Consider the following 9966-nt stretch of genomic DNA (forward strand, 5'->3'; position numbering starts at 1 on the left):
GCAAAACAGTTCCAAACCCACGAACATTCTACGTGCATACACCACTTAAACTATCAATTTTCATACTGCGGAAATTCAAGCTAATTCACAATATGAGATTCGAATATCTAAAAATTAATATGGTATAGTATTTAGAATTATGTACAGGTGGTTATACTACGTTAGTAACAACACACAAACGGTAATAAACTTTATTAATATCTTCAATATATTTCCCAAGCTATAACCGCATAAACATCCACACTCTATTAATTCCAGTAAGCCTCCAAACAAATTACCTCTAATAATTACACATTCTACATTGCATCCATTATATCAACGACAATAGACCCAACGCAACAAGCGCCTTTTCAATCCGCTATAATTTCGAAAAATTTTATTCTTCCTTTCGTACGTTTCACGAATGAAACAAAGGAAGGAGGGTGCCGTGCTCGCGGAGGTCGAGGGAGCATCCCTTCCCGTTTCCCATTTTCAGCCCCCTTCGCCCACGGTGTCTACCCCGACCCTGGGCTGCGCGGTTCAATGCCACGACCCGGTGAAAGCAGACACCCGTTATATAGTATCTGTCTGTCTATGTGTGTGTGTACGCGCCGCACTAGCTCGAGTCTCTGATTTTTATTTGCCGGACCTTGACTCGATTTTTGGCTCGCACCGATGTAAATAGCGGTCGCTCGATAATTCGACGGGGGTTCGCCGTGCCCCCGTGCACGCGACCTCGAGTGCCTTTAATTTGTGCAACATGTTAATTGGAGGGTATTGATCACCCTGAGTCTCCGACGGTAGATGCTCTCCATGAGGACCGTCCGGTGGAAAACCGAGCAAATGTTTACTCGAATAATCTTGCCTTTTGAGAGAAAATTCAGAGTGTTAATTTTAAGGGATGGAATTTGTGGAACTTTCGTTTTTGAAACGGGGGTATTTTGGTTTTTTACAGGACTGCAAATTGATTGTTTATTTTCCAATTTTTTAATAGGTAGAGGGTTATGCTTAACTCAAGTTTACTTGATGTATAGGTATTTTAGGGGAATACTTTGACGTTTCGAGAATGGTTGAGGATTTATTTTTCCTACGGGGTTATTTCGTTGCTTTGGGAGTTAACGAAGTTCTGATGAAAATTATAGATTGAATTTTGAGGGTTAGCTTTAATTTGCAAACTGCTATTTTATACTCTAGATAAAATTAGTATTGCTTTAATATTATTTTGAAACGACCTTTGTCAAGGAAATAAGTCTATAGGTTAATTTTAGATAATTAAACTGATACATGAAAGTCTAAACTTGACTGAAGGCCAGCTGCTTACTAATGAAACGAAGTACACTTGAACCTACTCGTTACTAGATTGTCGTCGATCAGGCATCAGTAATATTTATAAACCGCTAACACTAGAATTACCAACGCAGTTAAAATGACTCGTCAATATTGCAATATAAAAGTGAAGAAATTAGTTAATTCATGAATTTGTGTATTTTCAAAAGTCTGTCATATTCATCGTCGTTATCGTCGGTAGTTCTAGGGTCAATACACCATAAACGCCATAATATTTACAAACCCATAATACACCATAAAATCATAACATCCTAGTACTATTTAAAAAAAACCATAAAATCATAATAAAAAAATAAAGTTTTGTGAACTGCTCACCTTTTACAAATAAAACATAAAAAACTCAAAGAGTTCCTATTACCATCCACGGTCCAGCAAAAACGTAGACAGTCTGCCCCCCGTTCCCAGTTAAATCTAAACTAAATGAACGCCCCTAAACGACAGACACGAATTTCCACTTCACCAGCAAAACCGAAATGTCAATCTCTCGAAAGAGTTAAAAGAAAACATCGCAAACCCGTATTCCGTCCATAAAAAAACGAAGCGGTTGAAATCGAACGAAGAATCGAGCTGGGTGAGAATGGAACGACGAAAGGGATGGGGTGTGGATGGTCGTCCGCTAGAGTAGACGCTAATTAACGTCGATCCCCGTCTGTCACATTCGCTTATCGATTAGCGGAACGGTTATCTTGTAATCGAGCGATGTTCCCGCGAGTAAATAGCCCGACCTCCGACGTTATATTATCCCCGGGTCTGTTATGTATGCCGTTATACCTGATGCGTTCGTTACACGCGACCGACCGGCCGTCCGCCACCGGTGAATCGATAAAGCTCGCGTGGAAATTGTTTTGCTGAAAAGTCGTTGACCGCGAAAGCGTCGCGTCTAGGTACCACGTTCCTTTTCCACGTTCCCGGGATACGCGAAACCGATCCACGGCCAGACCAATAAATTCTGTAATTGGCCATGATCGCGTCCGTCATAAAAAGAGTTCCTCGAGCTAGCCTTGATCCTCCTACTTCTGATCCACGTTCCATCTAGTCCGATCGCTTTCTTCCGATACATCGATCTCTAACCTCCCTTCGAGAACAAATAGCTCGAACGAACAATAGGAACAATAAGATCGTTTTGTTCTCAACGAGCAGTTACGGTTGGTCACCATATAGGGTCGCGTCATTAGACCCTGGGAGCGCGGGAAAAGGCTCTGAACATCGTCCGACTTCCCTACAGAAATTTCATTCCAGTTATCCTCTATTACCTTCTTGGCCGTGAACCATTTTAACGGAGGTAGTTATTGTAACCGTTCATCCTTGAACACCGTGCATGTCGATATAGGAGGCGTCAGACATTCGGTAGAGACACCGGAAGATTTCGTCGAAAAGAAAAGCATCGACGGTTAACACCGACGGGGTACACAGTGTTGTTATAATATACAAGGGGCCAGGACACCATAACCAAAAAGGAAACCCACTCAACGTGCACTTACGCGCGAAGCGTACTCACCCGTCCATTAACCGACGCGCCGGAAGAACGCCATGGGTTGCAGATTCTCCGATCAAGCGTCCCCTGTTCCGTCTCTACCTCCAAACCAGTGTCCTTCCTCTCGATATCACCTCCAGCCAGCCCTGTCCGTCGTATCCAGGTCCACCACGTTGCCGTTACCCTCGATATACGACGCTCGATTATTTTCCCACCGAGCAACGTGCTTCCTCGTCGCGACGTCCGACGAATGTAAACAACGGTGTTACGGAGCTTGCGCTCTCTCTGCCCGCGGAAGCTTCGCCGCGAACCACGCAGACCTTTCTGGCCACGCGACTCCGTGCAACCCCGCTGCCTCTGTTTCTTTCTCTGTTCCTCCAGCAGCGTAATCGTTCCGTATTTTCCCCGTTTCTGTCCTCGACACACGTCCAGGTCCCGGCTCTCTACCCCCCCCAACCGTCTTCCACCCCTATTGGAAAGGAGGAAAAAAAAAGAGCGCGACTTCCACAGCTAGGCTGCTTATGGTCCGTGGCTGGAGAAGTTCGGTAGCTTTCACTGTCGCCACCACCGATTCCCCGTACGCAGACCCATGGCGCTGTAATGGCGACGCAACCCCACGGCTATGGGGATTGCCCAGCGCGCGCGAAGCATCCCCCATGCATACGATGGGGAAGCACGATCAATACCTTAACCCTCCGCGACCCCTCCGCCCCTCACCCTGCCAGCGATACGCTTTTCCACTACGTGACACTCGCCTGTCCCTGACGATGTATATCCCCGTTTGTGCCAGCTTGTTCGTCCCTCCCTCGGTTCGTCCGTCGACTTTGTATCGAGTCGAATCGTCGTCGACGATCCCTTTGTCCTCGCCGATCATCCAGTGGTGACGAAACACGTCGAGCACCGTGGCGAGGTACGCCGAGGTATACGGAGAGTCTTGTCCCTCTGGAAAGTCTCCTGGAGGATCAACCGCCGAGGGAACACCGTTGCCTCTTTATCTTCGACGATGCAATCGGAGGGTGGCCTCGAGTACCTGGGCCTGACGGCTTAATCGGTGCTACGGGGAACCTCGAGGACGCCTCTCCCGTACCTCTGCTAGTATGGAATTTTTATCCGTCAGTTGGGAGGGTTGATTTGGGTGCCGCGACTTTAGAGCTTGCCTCGCAGACTGATGCCTCTTACGAGGATTGGAGGCTTTTGGAATTTATTTGGGCACCCTGTCTGTGAGACTTTGCTCGAGTTTCTTTGCCGATTCGGAAGCTATTTGGGGCGGTTGGATCCTTCAGTTCTTGTGGTTCTGGGTCCCTCAACTTTGTTCAGAAGTTTTTAGACCCTCGTGCTTCGAATATTGTGTAACGGAACTGTGAACTATTCTTCAACTTTTGTGGACTTTGGTCTTCTAGAGTCTATCTTGAGCGTTTAGAGTTCTTACACGAAGGCCTTGTAAATTTAGGTGATTATAAATTCGCAGATTCTAGGTTCAGTTTTTTGAATCTTTACATGTTGTTTCGATTTCCTCGAATGTTTAACACTACGCAACCAATGTTTGCGAAAATGGAGACCTGTTTGGAGTAATCTACAGAACTGAACGTGTTCAGAATCTTGTTTAAAAACCTAGCATACTGAATTTTTGACAATCAAGTATACTCGTTAAATCTGCAATGTGGTAATTTTAGTGATTTCGTTTTACCTGTCTCGTGTTTCCTAGAGAGAACATTATTTTGAGGTATATGAAGAGGAAAGTATTTCCAGTGTGCTCGATCGAAATAGGTTTTTCGTGAGCACGCGTCGACTGAAGCGTCAAGGTTTTCATGTGACGCCCTCAAATATTCTTTCCCCTATATTGATTTTTCCCAATTACGATTTAAACGGGGCCCCCGGTAACGATGGATACGAGAGCGTATTACCGCGAGTTCCACGACCAAAGTACACCCTCGGTTGAGCGTCGGGTGCCTGACAACGCCCATGAGGGTTGAATTTAGCCCTTAATTACGGGGACCGGCTCACGAACGATCAGCCGCCAGGGCTGTTTGGCTCTCTTAGGCGAGGGTATCCTCTCTCACGCTTAACTAGACACTCCGCGCATACTGCAAGAAACAATTATCCCCCCGCCTGTTTCTTAATGTCGAAATTGTTAACAAAGAGCCCAGCCACTTTTCCAATATTTGCTGGCGATTTTTACTGGAACTTGATATAGTTGGATTTAAATTTTCTTTGGATTTTTACGTCACAGGAAAACAAACATTGCAGCTCACAAGTATGACACCTGGCCTGGATGAAGAAAATGAGATATTTCGTAAAAATTCTATACTTTAGGCCACTTCTATTATGGCATAGTTTATCTTTAATATCCCCTAAAAAATATTTGTTTCGAACTTCCAGAAATTTCGAAATGCTTGTAATATTTACTAGATATTTGATAAGTTTCCTAATACTTGTGAACTCCAGCTTATATCTACACATCAGTGTAGGTACTGGGACAACTGGGAACTGTTCTAAATTGGATAAGTTGTGATGTATGACGTAACAAAATAGAAGATGGTATTCTGCTTGTACACTGGCGAGAATTGTGGAATATATCCTTTTTGTTTGTAGATTCGTTTTCAAGATAATAATGCATTAGATTGTCTTAGAAAATATAGATATACTTCGTTATATAATTTATTTACTGATATTTAGATACTGGTATGTTATTTAGGTATTTATGAAATAGATATCAATTAACAACCCTTTAGAAAATAAATTTGCTTCTCTTGATTATTGCAACAAGGCTGCCCACATACTCTAATTGTTTCAAGCAGCGTGTACGCGTGTATATGTGACTACTGTCATATATGTAGAGCTAATAATATAGAAATCCTCTTCTACTTTCCATATTCGTACGGTATATTTATATTATTCATTTCCTTTCCATAAATTAATTACAGGTCAATTAATAGAAGTTTGAATGGAATAAAAATTAGTATACACCGTGAACGGTTCCATCTGCCGTACTGAACTTAATTAAACATGAATTAACCTTCTCAATGCACATAATTATGGACTCTAGTCTATAACAGCAGTTTCCATATAACCTTTGAAATCTATTCGTGAAATTACCCAAGCATAATTATCTCTTAACATTCGAATCAAATTAATTGATTCTCATGATTTAAATTATATTTACTTCAGAATGAAAATAGTACGATTTTCATTCGGTACTAATTCATTCGATTTTTCACCGTTCATCGCACGCGAATAGTGAAAGTAATTGAAAGAAAATACCAGCGGAATTGCTCAAGGAAAGTAATCCCTATCCAAACGTATTTACCGGCGTCGCGCGAGTAAAAGGCAGGAAAAACAAAGCGCGTGCGAGGCGCGGGGAAAAGCAAGCAACGAGGAACGAGGAGAACAGATACACACCCACGTCGATCCACCTGCGAGTGAACATTATTACGGCCGTATAAAGGGTCGTTCCGTTCGCACGCTCTCTTGTGCAACGCTCTCTTATCCTCCTCTCACGCGGCGCGATAAAAACGAGCTGCGTGCTGCCCGCTCTGCTCCGAGCACGGATCCTCCGATTTCGAAACCTGGTTTGGAACACTCGGAAACTGATCCTCTGCACAGAAATAGTTGCAAATTTCAACTCGATAGTTTCCTTTTTCTGTCGAAATAATTGAAAATTCATTGTTCTATTAGATTATTGAATTAGAACACTTGCCTTCGATCATTTAGCTTCTGAAATGAAGACAATTGTATTTGAGATAACAAAAAATTGGGACGAGTTTTGCAGAGACCTACCAACCCTGAAAATCACAACAAAATTAGTTAAAGATAGTACAGATACCATTATTTTGTGATTTTTATTTTCCAAAAAGTTACGAACCTATAGAACAACTTTTATTAAAACTACTAAGCCATAGAAAATTAAAATTAACTATAGAAAAATTGAAATAATATCATTTATATTACTGAAACATTGTAAATTAACAACAAAAAATAAAATATACTTAATACAAATAAAAGTCCTTTTTTTTGAAAATTGTATTCTTTAATCTTTAGCAGCCTTTCGCGTCATTAGTTACTGTAACTACAATAGACGATATTTTCATTTGAAATTTGGGGAAAAGTTGGTTTAAGATATGGACATTCGTTTTCCAATCCAGACGTTTTAAAAAGGCTTTTAATTTTTCAAACGAAAAGGTCTCAAAGATAGCTTTCTTTCTTAGCCGTCATATTGATTTCCCTCCTTAAATATATGTATATGATGTCTATTTCAATTGAATCCGGTTGATAATCTCGTAAAGAAATTAAGAGTATAAAAAAACATGTTCTTACAAAATTTGTTTGGTACGAAAGGGGATATATGTTATAAATAATTTTTCTGTACATATAGTACTGGGTGAGATTTCACAGTCAAGTTAATGTTTTTTTAAAATAGAATGCTGTATTTGTTTATTCATAATATAATAACGTTTGTCGATACGAGTCCTACGATCTGCCATATTAAATCATTTCGTTTCATAAAAAGTTATAAAATCGCGGAGAATCTTCTACAATAAATTCCTCATTACACCTATTATTAATATCAAACGTATCACCTAATTACAATATCAGAATCATCTATCGAACGGTCCCGTCTCCGATACGAAACACGGTTCACAACAGCACGACTCACGGTAACGCAACTCCATTCCTCGTCGCGGCCAGGTTGCATACCATTTGCATTACGAGATTTCGACGCGAGTATGCACGGGGCACTCCGATGTCAGACGTGCACGCGTTCCATCCGACAACTTCATTAATCATATAATTAGGTATGGAGTAGATTCGAACGGGGAAGATGGCCACGAAGCCCCTTTACCGGTTCCCATGGAAACGGTAACAAGGGAAAGCTTCTCGAATGAGAAATTCTCTGTACAGCGTGATTAGCACGAATATTAGTACTAACAAAAAAACAAAGAAATATCGCGCTGAAATGTCGGAATATAATTATTTACCTTGATAGTAATTACGAATATACTCCAGGATCAAGGCACCAAAGCACGTATGTAACACGGACACGAATCGCGTTCCAAGTGCACGTAGGACGAGCACCGACGCGTGAATGTTAACGAGTGTCTCCAGAGCGACTCGACCTTGGTGATTTTAGTACCTGGACGCGACAAATGAGCGTGATTAGCGGGGAATTAATTGGAGATGTCTTCGTGTACCTATATATTCGTCTGACGCCGAACGTTATGGTATCACGCTTATTTCCGGACGCATTTGTCTCAATGTATGGCGGGTCTATTTGTGGATCTATGTTACTCGAGTATTCTGAGTATTCTTATGTGAATGCAGAGACGCGTGTGCCTTAGGAATCTCTGTATTCTTGAATCTTCTCCTTGATATTGTTCTGTGTTTGTTCTTCGTTTTGAAACTCTGTTGTTTAAGAATTCTGAAGATTCTTATGCGAATGCAGGGACGTGTGTGCTTTAAGAATCTCTGTATTCTTAAATCTTGTTTTTGATATTGTTCTGTATTTGTTCTTTGTCTTGAAACTCTATTGTTTAATAATTCTGAAGATTCTTATGCGAATGCAGGGACGTGTGTGCCGTAGGAATTTTTGTATTCTTGAATCTTGTTCTTGATATTGTTCTGTGCTTGTTCTTTGTCTTGAAATTCTGTTCTTAAGAATTCTGAGTATCCTTATGCGAATGACGTTCTAAAGGACCTTACTCTCCTAAAGGAATAATTGTATAAATTGATTAAGTAAAAAATAAGGTATTAATACAGATGTACCTTAAAACCAATGTTTTTTTAGATCCATTAAGATCCATCTCACCACTTAAAAATGCACATCGAATTCATTAAAATCCTGTTATTACACGTAAAATTCCACCTCTCTGCAATAATAATTAAAATCAGACATACGAAGTCAGCAGTTCTCTCTTCCTCGAGATTCCAGTTCCAACAACCTGAACTTATAATCGACAAATTTCTTGTATAAAAGCGACGATCGTTTTCGCGCGAAACCGCGGTCAAGAGAGGTCGGTTTCGGGTCATTTTGCACGGAGAAAGTCTTGCCGCGGATCGATTTCCCTTCCCCTTGATACAATTTTGGCTTCTCTCATCGGATCTCCGTTGCCTGCCTCAACATCAGGAGATCACGGACACGAAGAAGCCGAGACCGGAATCGGTGGTATTCAGGTCGAAGCGATCGCATGGCCGCGTTTCGTCGTCCGACTTTGCATCGTCTTATTTTCATTGAACTCGCTAGGAAGCGTCTGTGCAAGGAAACGATAAAAGAGACTCGGTAGTTCTTACGCCGAGATCATTTCTTAATTGCTGTGGGTGGATGTAAAGTGTGTTTCTGGAGCTCTTGGACTCGTATCTGGGTTTGTACCTTTGATAGGATTAACACGTACAGTGACAGGTTGTTTTTAATCACTGCTTTGGCAGCGTCGACAGAGAAATGTATTCGATCATTTTAGTAGTCACGTATTCAATTATAATGATTAAACTGCAGATTATTATGCAAAATGAAAATTTCTAAAGTACCCTGTAAAGAAAGCAGCAAATGTGGGAATTTCGTTTTCGTATTGATAAAAGAAAATTTGTAATTCTTGCATCGTGATCATTTCTTAATTGCTGTGGATTAATATTCGTTAAAAATTTTTGTTAATAAATCCTCATATCTTTTGTAAATATGTTATATACATTGGTATAAGTGTGTTATATCCTATGGGGATTACTTTGCAGATAATTTATTTGAATTGAATTATATTTTGAAATAAATAAGGATTCCAAGAATTTTGCGATTAAACCTCGTGCAACCTGTATAAACCTACGTGTAACACAGGGATCTTCTATAATGCATTCAATTATTGACGAGTGCATTTAACAATTGCATTTAATTATTGACGAGTGCATTTAACAATTGCATTTAATATACAGAGTGAGGCATCTAAAACAGATCACCTGAATATCTCGACAATTACTGGTGATAGAACAAAAGGTGTCAGATCAAACTTGCATGATATCGAGAAGCACATCATTTGATCTGAATAGTTTTTGGATTGGTGTACACGTAGAGGTCATATGAAGGTCAACTTCGTTTTTTTATATAAAAGGATATCTTTTCTTACGTACCTTCATAAATAAGTCATTGTACATGGCTTAAAAAGTTTTCACTAAAAAAATTGAGG

Source organism: Dufourea novaeangliae, unplaced genomic scaffold (assembly GCF_001272555.1).
Source record: "Dufourea novaeangliae isolate 0120121106 unplaced genomic scaffold, ASM127255v1 scaffold16, whole genome shotgun sequence".
Lineage (NCBI taxonomy): Eukaryota > Metazoa > Arthropoda > Insecta > Hymenoptera > Halictidae > Dufourea > Dufourea novaeangliae.